At 43.6% G+C, this 23,194-nt stretch overlaps 1 long non-coding RNA gene across 3 annotated transcripts in view; it reads left to right on the forward strand.

The window, feature by feature from the left end:
- Window positions 1–636: 636 nt before the first annotated feature.
- Window positions 637–23,194, forward strand: part of LOC138176393 (uncharacterized) — a 28,763-nt gene continuing 6,205 nt past the window's right edge. The window contains exons 1-7 of one of the 3 annotated variants that reach the window (XR_011172229.1): window positions 637–3,397; window positions 3,617–3,680; window positions 5,061–6,407; window positions 10,418–12,717; window positions 16,015–16,172; window positions 16,759–17,047; window positions 22,920–22,997. This is a non-coding gene — a long non-coding RNA (uncharacterized lncRNA). The remainder of the gene's footprint in view (window positions 3,398–3,616; window positions 3,681–5,060; window positions 6,408–10,417; window positions 12,718–16,014; window positions 16,173–16,758; window positions 17,048–22,919; window positions 22,998–23,194) is intronic. The other 2 variants (XR_011172231.1, XR_011172230.1) reach the window with 2 other exon arrangements.

A 23,194-nucleotide genomic window follows, 5' to 3' on the forward strand; every position in this document is an offset into this window, starting at 1 on the left:
CTCCCAAAGGGGGGAAAGCCCTTAGGATGAGGCGACTGTATAAGGGAATTCTATCAAATACTCAATGAATCACTTCAGTATTACAAGTGGTATTTGAAAAAAATGAGAAGAGTCCAACGAAACTTCTTTTATGATATAAATGTGGGCTTCTAACCTCAAGCAAGAAAAGTAAACACAGAAAGAAAACTCTAGATCAGTACCCCTCCTGAACATCAGATCCAAAAAAGGTGGGAAGGAAGGGAAAAGACCATATGTACAAAAAGCATTTATAGGAGGGACAGGGTCAAAGAAGAAAACAGAATAAATTGGGGGGGGCAGGATAGGATGGAGGGAAATATAGTTAGTCTTTTACAACATGATTATTATGGAAGTGTTTTGCATGACTATACATGTATAACCTACATCGAATTGCTTGCCTTCTCAATGAGGGTGGGTGGAAAGGGAGGAAGAGAGAGAATGTAGAACTCAAAGTTTTAAAAACAAATGCTAAAAATTGTTGTTACATACAACTGGGAATTAAGATCTACAGGCAACGGGGTATAGAAATCTATCTTGCCCTAAAGGAAAATAAAAGAGAAGGGGTGGGGTGGGGGGATAGAAGGGAGGACAGGCTGGGGGAAGGGGTAATAAGCAAATGCCATCTTGGGGTGGGGAGAGATGGGGAGAAAAATTTGGAACTCAAAATCTTGTGGAAGTGAATGATGAAAACTAAAATAAATAAACAAGATTAAACAGAATGATTTAAACCTTTAAAAAAAAACAAAAAGCATTTATAGCAGCTCTCTTTGTGGTGGCAGAACAAACTGGAAACTAATGGAGTGTCAATTATTTGGAGAATGGCTAAACAAATTATACTATATGAAAGTGGTGTTCAGTCATATTTCTGTCATGTTTGACTCTCTGTGACCCCATTTGGGATTTTCTTAGCAAAGATACTGGAGTGGTTTTCCATGGTCTCCTTCAGTTCATTTCATATATGAGGAAATGGAGGTAAAAGGGTTAAGTGACTTGCCCAGGGTCACACAGCTAGTAAGTGTCTGAGGCTGGATTTTACCTCAGATATTCTTGACTCTAGGCCTGGTGCTCTATCCACTGAACCACCTAGATGCCCTGTATGAATGTAATGGAATATTACTGTCCAATAAGAAATGACAAAAGGGATAGGTTCAGAGAAACCTAGGAAGATGTGTAAGAACTGATGCAGAGTGAAGTGAGCAAAACCAGTAGAATCATTTATACAGTAGTAACAACTTTATAAAGACAAACCAAACTGAAAGAGTTAAGAAATCTCATCATCACAGTGAATGATGATACCAGAGGGCCTATGATGAAATATTCTACCCACCTTTTGACAGAGAAGTGATATCTCAAGGTGCATATTGAGATAGAGTTTTATTTACATTGAGTTTTACTTTATTATACATATTTGTTGGAAGAATTTTGCTTTTGTTTCCAAATTGGGAGCAAGGTGAATTAGGCGAGAAAGAAAATAGATTTTTTTAACTGAAAAAGAAGTAAACTTTATTTTCTAAAAAAAGGGGGGAAGCAATGGGGAAGATGGATCGGTTGGGGAGAGCCTCAAAGGAAGGTGACCAGTTAGGAGATTATTGACATAGCTTCCACCAAAAGAAATGAGGGCCTGAAGGAGGGTGGTTATATTGGCACTGGAGGGAAAGGTTAGGGTACTGGAGGGAAGGATGGGAGAGATTTTTCCAAGTTTGAGGGCTCAGCAGCTTATTGGATAGGGGGAGGGGCTTATCAGGAATGAGGAAGAGTCCAAGATGGTTCTGAGGTTAGAAACTTGGGTGACTGTGAAGATGGTGATGGGGCTATGAACAGAAATCAAAACCTTATGGGAAAGCATAGGGTTGGTGGGGGAGGAGGGAGGATGTTGATTATTATTAGAAATGTTGACTTTGTGGTGCTGGCAGCAGATCCAAGGGGCAATAAGAAGTCATGGACTGGAGCTAAGGGGAGAGGGCATAGATGGATACACAGAAAAGATAATTAGCAGATTAGTCTCCCTGCCTCTGCATCCCCCCTCCTCCCTGGAAAGAATGCAGGAAGGCAGGAGAGGAAGGTCCAAGCCAGAACCTTGGGGAATATCTATATTAATATTTATATCTAATGGAAGGAGGCCAAGGAGGCAGCATAAGAAAGAGTGGGCAGCAAGGTAAAAGGAACATGGTATGTGGGGCATCACAAGGGAAAAGGTGTTGGGTAATGCACTGGTCAATCTATACATGTATACATTGGCCACATATGCCCCAAGAAGGACAAAGACAAAAAGAAAAGCTCTGTATGTACCAAAATATTCATAGCAACACTTTTTGTAGGAGCAAAAACTAGAAATGTAGAGGGTGTTCACTGGTAGGGGAATAAATGGCTCTACAAGTTGTGCCATTTAAACATGAGTATTAATTATGTCACAAAAAATGAATTTGAGAAATTCCAAGCAATGCAATCCAATGCATATTAGTCGGTGGAAGGCTTTGTGCTCCGTGCTGGGGATACAAAAAACATAGGAGACAGTCCTTACCCCCAAGTTACTTGGATTCTATTGAGGAGTTCCTCATGACCTGTACACGCATACACCATTACAAGCTAGACACAAAATCAATCCAAGGGGAAACCAGGAGAGGGAGGGGCCTCTTAAAGAAGAAAGCATTTGAGCCTTAAAGGAAAGGAAAGGTCCCAAGAGGCAGAGGTGAGAAGGAAGGGCATTCCAGGCACTGGGGATGCCTTCCTTGTTACAAAGGAATGAAGGTGGGAGGGAGAGGGGGGAGTACAGGGAACAGGGATACCTGGGGGAGGAGGAGTATGCGGTCAGTCTGAGACACTGGGCTGGGGCCAGATTGGAGAGGACTTTCACTGCAGATAGGAGTCTGCAATTTATCCTAGTCAATAGGAAACAGCAAGGTTTCTTGAGCAGGGGAAGACCATAGAACTATGCTTAAGGATCCAGATCCCTGCCTCACAACTGACTGAGCCCTTTGGCATTTAGAGAGGCAGCCTGGGATAGTGGGGAGTCTGAATGAGGCTGGCTGTGTTGTGAATGGAAGAAAGGGTTGTGGGTGGGAGACTGGGATGTTGATGAGACTTAAACTGATTGAATATGAGGAGTGAGTGAGAGTGAAGGAAGCCACTCCTAGCTTGCAGAGCTGGGTGGTGACCACAACAGAAATAAGAAAATGCCCAGAATGACTTGGACATTGCCATACATGGGAAGAGTTGTCTGAACTGAGATTAAGCCAAGAAAGCGGAGACTGGAGAACATCACATACAATGTTATATTAATGTGACTAAAAGCCCGCAATAAAGGACATTAGAACATGAAGGAAATCCAGTGCCTGAGGATGGAACCGAGGACATCTCAAATGAGAAATGGAGACTTCAGGTATGGAATGGCAGTGGTGCTATGCTTGTTTTGTCCTAATTCTCCTTTGTCATGGGGGGGGGGCAGGGAAGAGGGGGACAGGATAAAGCAGCAATTGGCATATGACAGGAACATGAAACAAAGATCAAGAAAATAATTCTTAAAAAGAAAGAAAATCAATGACTAAAAGCTTCTGTGCAGTCAGTAACACATGGACCAATGCTTTGTATTTTATCACAGCAGAATTTACCGACGTTTGAAAACTCATCAAACATGGAAACCTGCTTCCTTCCGTCTACAGAAGGTAGGGTTATCTTACTGGTTCCTGTTATATGTTTGGTTATATCTAAATAAAGATACAAATGACGAGGACATCGCCTCCTTCTCAGGCATTCCCCAATTCCGCATTCTTGGGTTCTTCCCCTCGGCCCAAACCAACAAGTAATCACCTTCCTGTATTCCTGCCGCAGCTTCAGTCCAGACTCCATCATTTCTCCCCTTCGCTGCCACCACAATTCCTCAAGCGCTACTAACCTCACAGAGTTCCAGAATCTCAGAGCTCGAATAGACCTTAAAGGCTTTCTAGTCCAAACTGAACCAGATGAAGAATCCCCACAACATACCTCCTTATCTCCAAATCCAGTGGCCTGCTGCTGTCCTTATCTTTCTTGATCTTTCTTTCCCCAGCCCCTCTTCTTTCTGATGCTTTGTATTCTGTTCAAATCCAGCCTCAAACACTTAATAGTTGCGTGACCCTGGGCAAGTCACTTCACCTCTGGAGATGCTCCATGGACAGCTGGTCCACGGGGTAACAGAGGCAGAGATGACCGATCGACTGGAGACGGAAGGTTTGGAGGGAGGCACTGCAGAAGGCTGGAGAGCAGGGCCTGGGAGCAGCAGAGTGAGCCACAGAGGAGAGACAGACAGAAGGTGGGAGGAGAAAGGAAAAGGAGTGAGCAGGACAGAAGCCAGACAGGAGGCCGTGGGGGAATAAAGGCCGATGAGGAGAAGCTTGAGTGAGCGCCGTGCAAGGACAACTGGGTGGCAGGAGCAGGAGACAGGGGGGGGGGGGGAGGAATGAGACAGAGGCAGAAGGACCTGCCAGACATGGGAACAGGCAGCTCCGAGCTCTGGGGGCATGGCTGCACCTGAAGAGGGAAGACACAGAAAGTGAGAGCAGAGGGGGAAGCCAGCAGGGGAGGGGGAGAAGAAACGGTTGGTGAAGAGGTAAAGCCCTTGTGAGAATGAGTGTGTGCCAGTGGACTGAAGTGGAGAACAATTTCTTTTAGGAGGTCCTTAGCAAGAACTCAGCTGTCTGAGAGCCAGGAAAGGCTTCCACCCACCAGGTTAGTTGGTCAACATTGACAGGTCAGAGCCTATAGTGGCCAGACTTAGACATACAAATGAAATCATTCTGCAAATGTACAAAGGGCATATAAGCTAGGGGATGCCCACCATATGCAACAGCAGAAAAGGCATGCTGATCATGTGTCTGGCAAGTAGGGCAAGAGGCACCTGCATGGGCAGCTGTGTTGGTGCCACCTGGAGAATCGAAACCCTCGAATTCCCAACACAACCCCCCTTCTGAACAGACAAACACACCTGGTGATAGCGGCTCGCCCTCCACAGTTACCCCGGCCCCACAAACCTGTCTAACCTAACAAATATTGTGTCAATTTCTCAGTTTCAGAGTCATCATGGGAAAGAGATATTGTTATCACAAGAGGGCAAGAAATTCAACATATGTGTAGAGCTTTCCAGGGCCGCAAGTTTTATTGTGCTGTCACCATGGCCCTTTCCTCATAGAAGACGATCGGTTCCACCAGGATAGACAGAGCAACACATAATGCCAAGGCAGTGGGGAGGGTCTGAGCACATAAGAGATCTTTGATGACTTCGCTCTAACCAAAGTCTCCCAATAGCATACCAGCCACCAAAGGCATTCCTTGAATCAATATAGATGACTTTGGCAAGGTGACGTGCTCAGAGGCTTGGACACAGCCTGGGAGGCAGCAAAGCTGCACAGACAGTGGGACAGTCAGAGAGTGTAGCAGTGCCGCTGTGGCCAGCACTATCTCTCCTAAAAGAGAACCCATTGGCATAGAAAACACACCCGCATTGTACAAGGGGGGCAGAGAGGTGCTCAGAGGGTTCTCCAGCATATCTACTACTAAGGCAGTCATGGACTGGCTCCCCCAAGATTGGCAGAGCTTAGAATGGTGCAGCACTTGAGAGCAATATGTCCAAGCGAGGACACTTCGTATTTGGCAAGTCTCTCATCTGAAAAGGCCCAAGTTCAGTGGTAAAGTAAGAGGACCTCTACTTCCTGGGGACACTGTACTGCAAACGTGGAGTCCCAAAGCAAATCACAAGCCTTCCCTACCAAAAGGGCAGTGGCAGCTATAGCCTGCAGACAAGGTGGTGCTCCAGAAGCCACAGAATCAATCTGGGCAGAATAATAATCCACTGGACACAGAGGGTCTGAATGTTTGAGTCAGACCACCAGAAGTCACACTCTTTGCTTGTATATAAAAACAGAAAAGGACTTACTAGAATCGAGTCCTCATGCAGATGCCAGGGCCCACAAGGGCAGAGAGAAATTGAATGCCAAGCTGCAAAGGTTCCACAACAGTCTTTAGTCAGAGAGACAAGGGGTTTGGTAATGTCACCAAAAGGAGTCTACTGCCTTGGTATCCAGCCACTCCAAGGACAGCATGCAGCTGATGCTTAGAAGTAGGTGCCTCAAGGAAACACAGAATGAGTCCTAGCTGTCAAAATAAACCCCAAACATTCCATGTGTGGAAGTCACCACTGAACTTTTGACTTAGAGACTTCCTGGCCCCTTGGGTGAAGCTCAGATTATCACATGACATGATGCCAAACCTCAGCATCTGGAACAGCTGGAAGCAGATTGACCACACAGTGAACCATGATGGCAGCTAAATCCTGCTATAAAATTTGAGAGAATAAAGTGGGGTTCCCTACGTATCCTTGAGGCGATCAAGTCCACATCCACTGTGAATTCTTCCAGGTAAGAACAACAGGTACTGGGATTCTAGGTGAATGGGGACTAAAAAATGCTGAACAAAGACCTATTACCATGAAGCAGGTGGCCTCAGAAGGAATTGGGGAAATGATAGTAGTAGGATTAAGCATCACTGGATGTCTAAGTATAAGGTAAGCATCAATAAAGTACAAATGGTGCACAAAATGATGAAAGGCTTGCCATCAAGACCTGGTTTGGGATTCTTAACAGGGGGGGCTGCCATGTTGCATGGAGATCTGCAGAAGAGTCAGTGATGGGTGAAATGTCCTCAATAGCCTCCCTGGATAAAGGGTACTGGGAAAAGATGGTGGAGGGTCTCCCTTAACCTGGAGAGTAATAGGGATGGCAGATTTTTGGAGTTCTATATCTGAAGATGAAGAGGCCCATAGTGAGTTGGAGGTGTCAGATGAGACGCTAAAAGCATCCCTGATGATCTTTGCTCATTGTGAATGAGAACGGGGAATAAGGAGAGGGAATCTTCAGGCAGCTGGAGGGGAGAAAAAAGCCTTTGGGAGAACAGGCAATAGTAGCCCTAAGGTTGCCTAAGAGATCATGCCCTAACATATTCACAGAGGATTTGGGCATGAAGAGGAAGGCATATTCAACAGAAAGGGGACCAATGGAAACAGTGCAATGGGACAACCCCAGAACATTTGGAGGCTTTCCTGAAACTCTGGCCACACTCAGAGACCCAACAGAAATGTAACTGGAAGCAGGCTTAATCATCACAACTGAATTAAAGGCTCCATAATCCAGGAAGCAATCAAAGATTGTATCACCAACTTAAAGGGTCACATGGGCTCCCCACTTTGGGGAGAAGAATGGCCAGGATGGCAGGATCAGGTAAAACCGAAGAGTCCTCTCTAGAATCCGGAGCCCTTCCCCCTTCCCCACACCTTCACACAGCCAAACTTCCCTGGGAAGTCCTAGGTCGACCCTTCCTGTCATTCTAGAGCTCCCTTTCTTTCTTGCTACAGTCATGGACAGTATGACCCTTCACATTGCAGTAAAATCATTTGCATATTTCACATTTTTTGCACAGACTAAAAGGATCTGAAATGGCCTGCACAGGAACAAGGATGGTTTGGTCTTTCTCTGTAAATTTCTCCTCAACCTGTTTCTCATTTCCCTTCTCCTTCCTTTCATAAACATAGGACAATGCTTTGGAGTTGACCAGTAGGCATTTCGTGCCATTCAAAGCATCTCATATGGAAACGTTCTCATATTTCAGGCAGGGACTGACTAATAAAGTGTGTATTAATGCTACATGTGTCCCAGGGGTTGAGTGGCTCTCCTCTCACATACCACTTAGCACTTGGGCATAGTCTGTCACAGAAACAATGAGCAGTTTCTTTTTCTTCTTTAATATCTCTTGGAATTTACCCCAGTTTTCTGGTCTGGTGGCACAAAATTCCATCAAGGGATCCCTGGATTGTGCCAATCTACTAAAATGGGCTGGAACATTGGGATTCCAACAGAGATCCTGTAGTGGTCAGTTAGGAAGACCTGCAGTCCATTAGCTACCTCTATGATTGCAGTTCTTTCTCCAGAGGAAAGAAGAGTTTCCATAATATTGGTAACATTTCCCTGGAAGGAGTTATAACCCCTAAAAGGGCCTGAAATCGGGTAATAGCCCCAGGATCTTCATCAAATTTTGGGTGCCCCTCCTCCAGGTAGAGAGGTCTGAGGCACTGAATGGCTGGTGGTGTTTATGAATAACTGCATTTCCCCTGTAGTCAAAACTAAGCCTTTCCTGAAGAAACTAAAGCCCTAGCCTTTGCAAGAGGAGAACAAGATGGAGGCAGAGAAGGTGGTATGGGGGTAGAAGGAGGAAGAAGAGGAGGAAAAGGAGAGGAAGGAGGAGCTGGCAAGGAAGGCAAGGTGACAGCAATAGGAGAAGCCCAAAAAGGCTGCCAAAGAGTGAGAGAAGGTGCAGACACAGCAGAGTGCAGAGAAGGTACCTCCAGGTTGCTCAGGCCCATCCATCCCTTTTGCCAGGGCTGACCAGCAGAACCAGGATTCCATCGGACATGGATGATTCCTCACAGCAAACCTTAAGTCCTTCAATTTACAATTCGCAAGGGTACCAAACTGAGGCCAAATCGCTAATCCGATTTTACATAAATTAATTGTGTGCTTCCTTGTCATTCCTGGCCCTCCTGGAAGCTCCCCCTTGTCCTATGCTGTGAGCAATTTTTCCAAGAGGACTTCTTTTGGCACACTGTAATAGAGCTGTATGTTATTAGACCCTCTTATTCTAAATCATTTCCAAGGTCAGGCAACAGAAAAGGAAAACAAAATGTGGAAGGTATAAAACCATGGAAACACAAATAAGCAGGCACAAGGCTGATGGACTTCTTTAGGGTGCCCCCTACAAGTCCCAACCGAGGCAACAAATGCAAGGAGCTTTTACTGATGATAACATCAACATTGGGCCAAGTTTACTTCTCCTTTTAGGCAAGGTATGCGTATTTAGAACAGTATGGCGAAGTTCTTTTTCTACTACAAAATTTACTAGAATTTCACCAATGCAAGTGAAAAGATTCATGTAGTTCATTGTAAAGAGAGACATGGCTTCCAGAATTGCCCTGCTAGGGTTTTTTAGTCATTCCCCAGGAATCCCTACCAAGGGCTCATGTGGTTCAGCTAAGTAGCCTAGTCACAGACCTGGTTCTTGGTTCATACTTCTCCTGACGGGTAGAGGAAGACCCCTTCATGTTCAAATGCAGACAGTGTGTTGAAGAAGAGGAGGAGGAGGAAGGCAAAGGAGAAGGAAGACCATCAAGAGGGCCTGGGCCTCTTGTCCTAGGATGCCCACACGTGGTACTCTCTCTCCTAATAGAAAACCACCTGCCCTGAACAAGCAGACACACATACTCTGCAGACACCACACTTCTACTAATGTGGCCTGAGATCACAGAAGGTGGTTTAGGCTGCCATCTCATAACATGGAGACATGTGGAGCTTGTGGCAGTTGTAAGAAAACCCGCAAGTCTTTGTGATGCAGCCTGCGAGGACACAGGTCCCTCCCTCCTCAATGGAGACAGCTGATTTCTCTTTTTAAACCTCAGGCCAACACTTGGCATGCAGTGCTACTGGGTTTGAGTCATCCCCCAGGCCTGTTCTCATTCAGTCACCTAAGTGCTTTCCCTCTCAGCTTTGGTTACCACTTGCCAGTTGGACTGACATGCTTTCCTGCCTTCATAAAAACGTCCCACAGAGAAGGGCTGAGGACAGAGGCCTGTGGCATGAGACCCAAAGCTAGCAGTTAATCTAGTGATAGACACTAGTTACTCAACTAGCTACCAAGCCATCTAACTGAACTCTCCAGCACACATCTATCTCTCTAGCTTTTCCACAGGCCATCAGAAGAGCCCCTGTTGAATGGCTGATTGGAATCCAGATACGCTATGGCTATAGAGAGATAGTCTAGGCCAAGCTCCTGGGGGAAAAAACAAGGAAAAGGAGTTAGCATGGCATGAAACAAAGGGGTTGCAGAGAAAATTTGAGAAAATTTATATCCCTCATCTTAATTATGGATAAGAATACATCAGTATGGAATACTGCATCAATAGATCGAGATGGTACTTGGCTCTTCTCCACTGCTTATTTCCTTCCTTTATATTTGTTAACAAGGGAAAGCTTTGGACTTGGAGGGATATATTCAGAAATGCGAAACATTCACAGCTTCACGTACAATTTTTTTCATTTATTCTTCCTTTATTGAAATATTAACATTTTTGTTCATTAAGTTCATAATAAAAAGAAAGTAAAAAACCGAAAGGGTTGGAGTAGTTGATCTTAGGCTTCATTTTAGTTCCAAATTCTTGGAGATATAACTTATTCTTAGTGAATATATACACATTGGCCCCTAGTGGTCACTGTTTGTCTTCTCTTACATGCTCACAAATGACCTATTTCAATCCTAGAATTTTGAAATGAATGGCTAACTGGTTTGTAGATTTTAACACTGCGACTCTTATTTGTTTTTCTAGGTCCTCTTTCTGAAGTCAAGTGATCCAGTAGTTGCATCTACAGAGGTAGAATGGCCTGTGGTCACAAAGGGACATCTGCTGCTGCTCAGCACTGCCAGTGCCATTAGGATCCTAAACTTCTTCGGCTTGGGCAAGTTCTCTTTCACCTTCCAGGCTATGAACTTCCCAGAGACCCAAGCCAGTTGTCCTGAGTTTCCATTTTCTCTAAGATGAAGCCTTATATCTAGGAAAACTTTGGCAAAAAGCTGAGGGCCAAACTCAAGAATGGAATCCAGCATTCCCAGTTTCTGAATCCAATGTTCAGGGTCAATTGTACTAACAATTTCTTGAAACAAACACTGCTGAGGCAGCTAGGTGGTGCAGTGAATAGAGCACCAGCCCTGGAGTCAGAAGGACCTGAGTTCAAATTCGGCCTCCGACACTTGACACTTACTAGCCGTGTGACCTTGAACAAGTCACTTAACCCCAACTGCTCTCCAAAAAAACAAAAAAAAATCAAACACTCCTAAATTACTATTATGGCTAATGTGGGACCTCCTCCCTATGATATACTTCCTCAAGCATAGTTACCAAAGAATGCCAGGTGACTCAGGCACATCTATAGACCTGGATAGGCTTGCTCATCATATTCCCTTGTCCTCATTCTTAGGGGGAAGTGCTTTCATTTGTTTCTGGCATAAAAGCCCTTGCCCAAAGAAAAAGCCAAGATGGTGGGGTAGAAGAACCATTCCACGTAACTTGAAAATGACCCAGCAAATGATCCAGCCTGAAATAACTTGGGACACTACAAGGAGAGGCTGGTGACACGGGCGGGGGACTGGCTCAGAGGGTGACGTGGCGGCCAGCACCTGCTCTGAATCTTGGAGGCTGTGGCAGCTGCAACAGTTCTAGAAGCTCTCACTACACAACTGGTCAGAAAGAGATTCCAGGGGACCTCTGTGGGCACTGGGCACTACTTGGCAATTCCATTGACCATTCCCCAGTTCCAGGTCACAGCTACAAGGTAGAAAGGAGCCTTTGCCATCACCGTGGAGCAGAGAGAAAGAGGAGCACTAACACTTGCTATTGCAAGAGAGCAGGGGCCATTCCACTTTCCCCAGATCACACCACCTTCGAAGCATCAAAAACTTACAAATCACTGGAACAGCAGGATGAAAAGGCCCAAAGCTTGGGACCGTGATACCTCCATTTACCTCTAAGAAGTGAACAGAATCCAAGTTTAACATAAAGTTGAAAATCAAGAAGTAGGCTAGAAAAATAAGCAAACAACCAAAAAAGAACCTGACCATTAAATGCTCCTATGGCAACAAGGAAGATCAAGACACAAACTTGGAAGAAGACAATGATGTGAAAACATTTGGCAAGCAAAGTCTCAAAGAAAAAATGTAGCTTGGATACAAGCCCAACAAGAATTCCTCGAAGAGGTAAAGAAAGAGCAAAAAAAATTTCAAAAATCACATAAGAGTGGCAGAGGGAAAATTGGGGAAAGAAATAAGAGGAATGCAAGAAAATTATGAAAATAGAATTAACAGCTTAGTAAAAGAGGCACAAAATAAATACTAAAGAAAATAACTCCTTAAAAAGGACTAGCCAAGTGAAAAAAGAGGTATTAAACTTCACTGAAGAAAACAATTCCTTACAATTTAGAACTGGTTCAAGTGGAAGCTAAGGACCATGAGGAGACATCAAGGATAAATGAAACAAAGTCAAAAGAACAAAAAATAGAAGAAAAAGTGAAATATCTCATCAGAAAAACAAATTACCTCAAAAATAGTTTGAGGTGAGTGACTCTAATAATTATTGAACTATCTGAAAACCATGAAGAAAGAATAGCATAGACATCACATTTTAAAATATTATAACGGAAAGCTGCCTAAAAATTTTAGAACCAGAGGTCCAAATAAGAAATTGAAAGAGTCCACCAATCACCTACTGAAAGAGATACAAATTTGACAACTCCCTGCAATTTTATAGCCAAATTCCAGCACTCCCAGGTTCAAGGACAAAATGCTGTAAGTGGCCAGAAATAAATTATTCAAATATCATAGAACCACAGTCAGGATCACACAAGACTACCCACAAGAAGTAGCTACCATTACAAATGATCAGAGAGGGCTTGGAATCTGAGGAGCTAGGATTATAACTAAGAATAACCTATCCAACAAAACAGAATATAATCATCTCCAAGGAAAAAATGTATGTTTAATGAGATAAAAGACTTTAAAGCAATCATGATGATAAGACCAGAGCTGAATAGAAAATCTGACATTCAACACAGAACTCAAGAGAAGCATCAAAAGGTAAACATGAAAGTGAAATCATACAGGACTTATTCGTCTTAATCTGTTTACATTCTCTTATTCATCTTAAACTGTTTATATTCCTATATAGAAAGAGGATACATGCAACTCCTAAGAACTTTATCATTATTAGGGTAGTTAGAAGGAGTCTCCATAGACAGGGGGTACTGGTATAAATTGAATATGCTGGGATGATTTTAAATAAAGTGTGGAAGGGTGAGAAAGAGGGATGCACTGGGAGAAGGAGAAAGTGAGAAGAAGAATGGGGAAAGTTATTTCACATTAAAGAGGTATGCAAGGAAGAGTATTTACAGTTGGGGGCAAAATCGAGGTGGGGCAGGCATACTCGAATCTCACTCTCATCTTAATTCATTCGAAAGAGGGAAGAATATATATACACATTCATTGGGGTATAGAAATCTATCTTACCCAGAAGGAAAGTAGGAGAGGAAGACGTTAAGAGAAAGGGTAGGAGGTAATAATAGGCAGGATAGATTAAGAGAGGCAGTGGTAAGAAGCATAACAGACTTTTGAAGAAGGATAGGGTAAAAAAAGAGAGGAGGATAAAAAATAGGATGGAGGAAAATACAGTTATTGATCATATGAAATGGAAACGGATAACAGAATGAATTAAAAACCAAAATCCAAGACAAGAAAATGTTGTTTACAATAAATACACTCGGAACAGAAAAACACATAGTTAAAATCAGGGGCTGAAGCAGAATCTATTATGCTTCACTGAAGTAAAAAGGGCAGGTGTAGTAATCAGGATCTTGGACAAGGCAAAAGCAAAAATAGACCTAATTAAATGAGACAGTCAGGGAAACTACATTTTGCTAAAAAGGTACCATAAACAATGAAGTAATATCAATGCTAAAAATATATGTATGTAATTGCATAGATTCCAGATTCTTAAAGGAAAAGCTAAATGAGTTGCAGAAGGAAATAAAAAAAACTACACTAGTGGGGGACCTCAATTTACTCCTCTCAAAACTAGATACATCTAACCATAAAATAAATAAGAAGTTAAGGAGAGGAGTAGAATGTTAGAAAAGGTAGATTTGATAGACCTCTTGAGAAAACTGAATGGGAATACAAAAGAATGTACCTGTTTCCTAGCTGTATATGGTACCCTAACAAAAACTGACCACATAAGGCATAAAAACCTCACAAACAAATGCAGAAAATCATAAATGTTAAATGTAGCCTTTTTGGACCATAAGATAGTAAAGATTACATTCAGTAAAGGACCTTGGAAACATAGATTAAAAATTAATTGGAAACTCAATAATCCAATACTAAAAATTGGGTGGGTTAAAGAACCATAGAACCAATAAATTCATTAAGAATAGTAGTAACAAGTGAATAGAGCACTTGCCCTGGAGTCAGAAGGACCTGAGTTCAAATCCGGCCTCAGACACTGGACACACTAGCCGTGTGACTTTGGGCAAGTCACTTAATGCCAACTGGCCTCCAAAAAAATAATAGTAATAACAATGAGACAAGATACCAAAATTTGTAAGATGTAGCTTAGGGGAAAAAATTATATCTCTAAATGCTTATAACAATAAAAAAGAGAAAAAATCAGATCAATGAATTGGGTATGCAACTAAAAAATAACAACAGAAAAAGAACATATTAAAAATCTCCAGGGCGGCCAGGTGGCTCAGCGAGTAAGATCACCAGCTCCAGTGTTGGGATGACCTGGAGATCGAATCCTGGGCTCAGACACTCAGCACCACACCCAGAAATAACTGGCCGTGTAACCTTGAGCAAGTTACTTAACCCCGATTGCTTAAAAAAAATCTCCAATTAAATACCATAATAGGAATCCTGCAAACCAAAGGATTAATAAAATTAAAATTTTAAAAAACCTGAACCAATAAATATAAATTGCCCAGATTAACAGAGGAGGGAATGGAATACTTAAATAACCTTATCTTAGAAAAAGAAATTGAACAAGCCATCAATGAGCCCCTAAAAATCCCCAGGACCAGCTGAATTCCTATGTGAATTCTACTAATCATTTAAAGAATAATTAATTATAATACTATCTAAACTATTTGGAAAAAGAGGCAAATAAAGACTCCCGCCAAATTCCTTTTACAATACAAATATGGTGTGGATGATACCTACCTAATGAATATTGATGCAAAAATTTTAAATAAAATACTAGCAAGGAGATTATAGAAATAAATCACAAAAATCATACATTATCATCAGGTTAGATTTATATCAGGAATGCAGGGCTGGTTCAATAGTAGGAAAACTGTCGGCATATATGACCATATTAATAAAAAAAAAACTATAAAAATCATGTGATTATCTCAACAGATACAGAAAAAGCTTTTGATAAAATATAACACCCATTCCTAGTTTAAAAAAATCCACAAGAATAAATGGAGCTTTTCTTAAAATGATGAGTAGTATCTATGTATGTAAAACCAAGAACAAGCTTATCTGTAGTAGGAATAAACTAAATGCCTTCCCAATGAGATCAGGAGTGAAGCAAGGATGCCCATTGTCATCATTATTATTCAATAATGTACTAGAAATGGCATTGATAGCAAATAAGACAAGAAAAAGAAATGGAAGAAATAAGGGTAGGAAGCAAAACTGATGGTAGACTTAGAACCCCTGAGAATCAAGTCTAAAACCAGTGAAAACAATGAACAACTTTAGCAAAGTTGCAGGATATAAAATAAATCCACATAAATCGTCAGCATTTCCATTTATTTATTACCAACAAAACCCAACAGGAAGAGAGAGAGAGAAATTCCATTTAAAATAATTGCAGACAGTATAAAATATTTTGGGGTCTACTTGCCAAGACACACCCAGTAAATCTATAAGCACAGTCACGAAAAATTTTTATACCAATAAAGACAGATCTAAACAATCAAATATTAATAGCTCATGGGTAGACCAAGCTGGAGGCAGCTAGTATCTCAGGGGACAGAGCTCTAGGCCTGAAAAAAGAGCTGCTAAAATTGTGTGTGTGTGTGTGTGTGTGTGTGTGTGTGTGTGTGGCCTTTCCCTCTGTCTTTGCTCTCCTTGGGTCATGCACATGCCAACTAGTGAGTGGTATGTCCGGGTCTAAGGGTATGTACAGTTCAGTGACTCCATATAATTCCAAATAGTTTTTCAGAATTATTGCACAAATTCCCAGCTGCACCAGTGCTACATTAGTGTACATGTCTAACAGTTCACTGGTTTACATTTTATTATCTTTGTTAATCTGATGGGTGTGAGGTCAATCCTTAAAACTGTTTTCATTTCTATTTTTCTTCTTATTAGTGATCTTGAACATTGGTTCATATGGTCCAGATGGAGAGAAGCTGCTCTATCATTTCTCCCTAGAGACTTCAAAATCGCCTTTGGAGTTCACTTTGAACTGCTTTTCATTCAATTCCTATGAAGAGCAGTGGAAATAACAGAATTCCTCCCTCCTGAAGGTAAAAAGCTTTTACCACCTTGGATAGTTACCCATTCTCCTGATTGCTGCCATTCCCCACTGAACGCTTGCAGTAAGTAACAGCTTTGGCACAGAGAGCTCAGGGAGGAGGCTGAGAGTGAAAGGGTCCTCCTGGCTGCTTCAGGGGTTCCTGGTTACAGCTGGATGGGTAACACCAGAATTCAATGGGATTACCCCCACCCCAGCCCCAGCCAGGGATTCCCTTCTTACTGTGTTTTGAAATAGAGACAGATTTTCAGGAAAGCTGCAGTCTAAGCGATCAAAGCTCCCCCAATCCCTCCAATCTTGAGGTGCTCTCTCCTTCTATGCCATGTTTAATCTGCTTCTGGAGGTCTGAAATATGAGGCTGTAGCTTCAATGGGACTTGAAAATATCAACTAACAACTTGGCGGGGGATGAAGTTTCTTAAGCATCCTTGTATCAGGAAGATTGCTTTGGTCAGGTCTTCTGATCCTGGCCCTGCCACTCATGTTAGCAAAGAGCTCCCTGAAAAAGGAAAGGACAAAATACATGTCACTTCTAACTGGTCATCTCTCTGAACCAGCTTTGCTTCTGTACTTCTTTAGGACAAACACCAAAGCTGAAGCTTAAATCGTTTGGCCGCATAATGAGAAGATGGGAGTCATTGGGAAAGACCCTGATGTTGGGAAAGATTGAAGGCAAAAGGAGAAGGGGCCAGCAGAGGAGGAGATGGATGGAGAGGGTCATGGAAACAACAAACACAACCTTGGACAGACTTCGGGAGCCAGTGGAGGCCAGAAGGGCCTGGTGTGCTGTGGCCCATGGGGTCACCAAGAGTCAGACATGACTGAACAACACAGTGTTTCATGGCCAAGTCTCTGAAGATCCATTCAGGTAAATCAGCTGACAGAGAAAAGGGATGTAATTCAGAATTGGCCTAGATTTTAGCCATGTATTTGTATTTGACCAAGAATCTTAGATTGCTCTGGGGGTAAAGATGGAGAGATGACCACCAGGTGATGGCATCATTGGGTGCATTCAGAAAGGGTGGAATGACCAGAGCAAAGTAGGAGGCATGAATGGGCTGATAGCAATTTGAAAGTTTTCAGTGGAGCATCCTAGGGATGCTGGTGATAACAAAAAAGAACATCTCACATTTATATAGGTATTTAAGGATTGCAAAATGCTTTGTGCCTGGTGGGAGACAGGCTGCCACTCAGATGGGGACATAGAAGGGGACACAGAGACAGACAGAGACATAGGGGGAGAGGCAGGAGGACACAGACAGGGGCCTATAGTAAAAGAGGACACCAAGAGAGGGCAGAGACAGAAGTATGGGAGTCACAGTACTAAGCAGACACACAGACTGAAGAGGGTCACAAAAACATTGGAGAGATAGAGATGAAAATGGTCTGGGGGTTTTAGTGAGCCAGGAGCATGATGGAGAAGCCAAAAAAAGCTGAGACTCAGTGAGTGTCCTTTGCCCTCACCACACCTGATCAGGGCCTTGAGGCCACTTGTGGACCCAACCGTTTATGAAGAACATTGATTAGCTGGATAGTATCGAAGGGATGGCAGCTAGTAGGGTGCAGGGTCTTGAGTCAATACCATATGAGGACTCGTTAAAGTAACTAGTGGTGCTTAGACTGGAAACAAGAGTCCTCAGGGTGGGCGAACACCCAGATGATAGAAAACACCTGCAGAGTTAGGAGTGAATACATAGAGATGAAAGGAAGAGCAAAGAGATAGAGAGGGCCATCGGGCCCACAGGAGGAAAGATATCATTTGGGACACACAGAAAGACACAGAGACAGAGATAAGTGAAGAGGTGTGGGGATATATAGATTGATGCAGGTCATACAGACAGGGACACAAAAGGACACATCTATGGAGAATGGACACAAAGACAGATGGGGACACACACCAAAGGGAGCAGACACAGACAATAAGGGCTACACATATGGGGACATGCTAGAGAAAGAGCCAGGGGCCAGAGAGAGCCAAGGGCTCATGGCCAGCTGATGGGACGGACAGGAAGAAGGTCTACCCATGGAATGACCAAAGGCACACATATGGAGTTGCCCCATGTAGGTGAAAGGCCATGGAAGAGACAGTAAAGGGACAGGCACAGATGATGGGATGTAGCAGAAAGGGAAATGTAAATGGGGACATGCTGAGAAGAGGGGCCCCAAATACAGATGGGAATAGACAGTCAAGGGAAAGAAGGGACTGATGGGGACACAGACCTGGACACATGGAGGTACAAAGAGGGGGATATACAGTCTCACCATGGGGCCTAAACATGCTGGGGACGTGGACAGCTGGAGTGCACCCCCACAAGAGCCACATGGAGCAAGACCCCAGACAGAGAGGGGACCATGTGGAGAGAGGGAAGCACAGAGACAGACAAGAGGAAGCAGGGAAAGATGGAGCACAGAGGTGCAGGGACAGACAGACATACAGGGACACAGGGAAGCAAAGCCATAGATGGGGCATACAGAAAGACTGGGGGCCCCAGATAGAGAGGAACATAGAGACAGTGCTGAGCACAGCTGGCCACCTGGAGATGGCTGGCAGGTTAGAAGCTGACAGTCAGGGAGGTGGCCATACAGAAGGACAGCTACAAACATGGGAATATATGGATGGAGGCAGGGGGAGACACAAAAATAAAGTAACGTAAAAGTCCAGCCAAACACATGCGGTGACAGTGAAGGATTGAGGAAAAGGCAGATAGACAGACAAGGGGCCAGAGGATGCTAGACAGTCAGGACACAAAGAGGCTGAGATAAATAGGGGACACATAGAGAGATACAGGGGGCACAGATGTCTGGGGATACACATACTGGGGGACAAAAGAGATGTGAGTGATATAGATATGGGAACATACCAACAGACAGGGACAGAGATGACACATAGACGGATGGGGGCCACCCACACAGAAGAGCAGCCACAGAAATATGGAGTATATGGACATACAGTGGACACACATAGATAGGAGTGGACAGACAGACATTCAGGAGACCCAAGTAAGGAAACAAGTGGGGGGCACACACAGGTAGACAGAGGCACCCATGCAGATTGGGGAGACTGAGGATCAGAGAAAAGGCTAATGATAGAACACACACACACGGCCAGCTGAGGAGCAAAAGCACAAGGAGACGTGGACAGACGGACAGACGGGGAGAATCACGGCCAGATGTGAGAGGAGCAAAGACCTCCAGAGCCTCCATATTAAGTAACCCAGAAATGCATGGCTGATGGGGGGATGCGATAACACAGCCAATAGAGGGCCAGACTGGGGGCACATGGGAACAAAGAGATGAGGATCTTAAACAGGTGGGGGACACACAGTCAGGTGGAAAGAAACAGAACAAAGGCAAAGGCACTGCACACAGCAGGGTGTCCAGACTGGGATCACATAGACAGACAGACAGAGGAAAACAAACAGACCACCCAGAGAATAGAAAGAAAGCAGGGGGGCAGATACAGCAGCGGGCATGGAGGAGATCATTGGGGACAACCAAACCAAGCTCGGGGATGCTTCTCAGGTTCCATGTCAGGCCCAGTATCTTTGAGTAGCCTCCAAGGCTCTCTTACCTGATGATCTCATCCATTCCCATGGGTTCAATTATCATTCATCAAGGCCGCTAAGGGTTGCAGTGGATAGAGTGTTGGACTTGGAGTCAGAAAAACCTGAGTTCTAATCCTGACTCAGACACTTACTAGCTGTGTAAACCTGGACAAGTCACTGAACCTCGCTAGCCTCAGTTTTCTCTTCCGTAAAATGGGGCTAATTATAGCATCTACATACTAAAATTGTGAGGATCAAATGAGATAATAGAATTAGGTACTTTCTAAACCTGAAAGCACTAGAAATCTGGGCTCTCTCTAAAGATGGTTGCCAGGTCTATATATCCAGTCCTAACCTCTCTCCTGATCTCCAATCTCACATCACCAACTACCTCTTAAGGGAAATCTTGATTGGATAGCCCAAAAGGATGGCAAACTCAAAATGTCCAAAACAAAGCTTATGATCTTTCCCCCCCAAACTATCCTCTCTTCCTAACTTCTATATCCCAGTCAAGAGCACTATCATCCTCCCAAGTCCTCTACGCTCATGCCCTGGATGTCAAACCACCAAGCCAATCGGGAAATATTGTCTCTACTTTCACAGCCTCTCTCATATGACCTTTCCTCTCACATAGCTGTCATCTGGGTTTAGACCCTCTTCACCCTCCCCTGAATTATTACAATTGACTTATGGTTGGTCTTTCTGCCTCAAGTCTCCTCCTACTCCAAACCGTCCACCATTCCACTGCCAAAGTGATTTTCCTCAAGTGTAGCTCTGACCATGCCATCTCCTACTTGACTAACTCTAGAGACTCTCTATTGCCTCCAAGTCCACACAACTTTTCCTCTGAGTATGTAAAACTATACAGACCCTTTCCCTTCCTTACCTTTCTAGTCTTCAACTTGATTCTCTCCACACACTCAGCCATCAAGCCTGGCCAACTAGTAGCTTCTCCCACACCATACTCCATCTCCAGTTTCCATGCATTTGTACTGACTCTGCACCATTCCTGACCTCTGCTTACTCCAAGACTCAGCTCAAATCCCTCCTTCTCCTAGGTCCTTCCTCGTCTTCCCAGCTACTAGTGCTTTCCCTCTAAGATTAGCTTCGATCTGTCCTGTACATATCCTATTTGTATATAGTTGCTGGCATGTTGTCTCTTTCTAAGTCCCTTAAGGACAGGAACTGTTTTTAGCTCTCTTTGTAACCCACAGGGCTTAGCACACTACCTGACACATTGTAAGCACTTAATGCATGCTAACTGACAGGAACAAATCTGTTGATGGGGACAAACAGAGATAGGAACACAGAAGAGAGGCTAAAAAGACCTGTGCGACACAGACAGAAATAAACACACAGGTTGATAGGGGACAGGCCGAAAGTGACAAACAAACCAAGGGATACAGAGACAGAAGAGGGTCACAGACAGATGGAGAAGGCACATGATGACATTGACAAAAATGTCAGTGGTTGTGACAGAGGAGAACACATGAGCAATGCAGGTTGTAATGTGGACAGACAGAGATACACAGAAGGAGCCATAGAGACTAAAGATAGAATGCAAGATGCGAACAGATGAGGGACATACAGAGATGACAGGGCAAAGGGAATCAAGGCACTGTACTAAGTGATAAGGACACAAAGAAAGACAAAAGCCAGTGTCTGCCGTCAAGGAGCTCCAAGTCTGAAGGGAGAGACAAGAAAACAACTATATGCAAACAAAAGAATGGTGCCAAACAACAGAGGGGAGACACTAGCATGAAGCGGGAGTAAGACCTGAACACATGGCAGATTTTACAGACAAAAAGACAAGTGGAAGGACACAGAGTGATGGGCACATGCTGGGCAGAACAAAAATCTAGCTAGAGATACACAGAGAGATGAAGATGTTAGGGCAGATAGAAGACCCAGCAAAATTGGAGGGACGAAAGATATCTGGGGGACACAAAGAAACTAGGAAAATGCAGAGAGAAGTGAATGGATATATGGGGACACACAGACATAGGGAGCCACTGACAGAGCTGGAGGGAATTCAGAGACCGATGAAGGGAACAGACATGATTCCACCTAGAACTGACGCACAGATGGGGGGACACAGATGGAAGACACAAGATGGAGAAAGAGACAGACGGGGGAAACTGGAAGATGTGAGACAGAGACAGAAACAAATATCTAGGAACATAAAGACATATAGTACGATGAAACAGACACAGGGACAAGCAGGGTACACAGAGAAACATATGGGGACATGCACACACATATGGGCAGAGTGAACAGACACAGAGGGAGACATGCACAGATGGCAGGCACACAGGGACAAGAGTGAAAATGTGCTTGGAGATGGCCATAGATCAGAGGAGAGGAACACAGAATTAAACATACTCATAGATGAGGACACACAAACAGAAGGAATAACTGACAGGTGTGGACCACAGACAGATGGGGAATGTGCGCAAATGGTGGCATTTGGAGACAAAGAGATGGGGGACAAACAGAAGTGACACTGAGACAGAGGGACTTCAGTGAAGACATGCGAACAAAATGAAGTCAGATAAGTTGGATACACAAAGAGAATGGAACTTAGATGAGGACATACATGGTAGATGGGAACAAAGAGGACACAAAGACAAGGAATAGCGCAGATGAGGAGACACAGGGACACACAAATGGGCAAAGTGAACACAGAAACACATAGGGTTACACAGATAGACAAGGCATACATATAGGAAGATAGGGTGAATACAGAGACATGGTGATGGAGACCTATGGGCAGATGGAGGGTCAGATGAAAAGATAGAGGGGGGACACACAGAGACTAGAGGAACGTACATACCTGAGAAGAAACACAGATAGGAATTGGTTGTTGTCCTTTGTGCTTGAAAAGGACCAAAATGACATCATTATGTTTGGGTTAATGTATAGTGTGTTCAACTGGGCTGATCAGACCAATGTGATCTCAGAAGGCCCTACCACAGGGCACGCACAAATAGTCTGAATATTTGGGATGGAGATGTCTCTAAGTTTGAGCATTTCATATTTCTTTTGAGCTACTGAAGAAATCAGAAGTTTTTCAGTGTTATTTTACTAAATATTCTTGTTGCCATCATGTAAAATACTCTCGTACTTTCTACTTACTTTTCTCTGCATCAGCTCATACAAAGCTTCTTAATTTTCTCTGAATCTTTTTTTAAACAGAATAATGAGACTCCATGCCATCTGCACACCACCATCTGTCCAGCCTTTTCCCAGACTGCTTTGCTCCCACAAGAATGGGTACTTTTTCTTTGTATCTCTTTCACATCTGTTGGGTGTGTGAATACGGACACATGTGAGTACATGACTGGGAGGCGGATCTATAGGTTGTCTATTTATAAGACTAATGCTGGCATATCCAGCTCAAATGGGATGTATGGTTTAATGACTTATCATGTACTTGCACAATGTTTCCCTGAATCATGAGAACGCTTCAC

This window comes from Petaurus breviceps, unplaced genomic scaffold (assembly GCF_028583685.1).
Source record: "Petaurus breviceps papuanus isolate PSGF00001 unplaced genomic scaffold, PetGlider_PUasm1.0 88295, whole genome shotgun sequence".
NCBI lineage: Eukaryota > Metazoa > Chordata > Mammalia > Diprotodontia > Petauridae > Petaurus > Petaurus breviceps.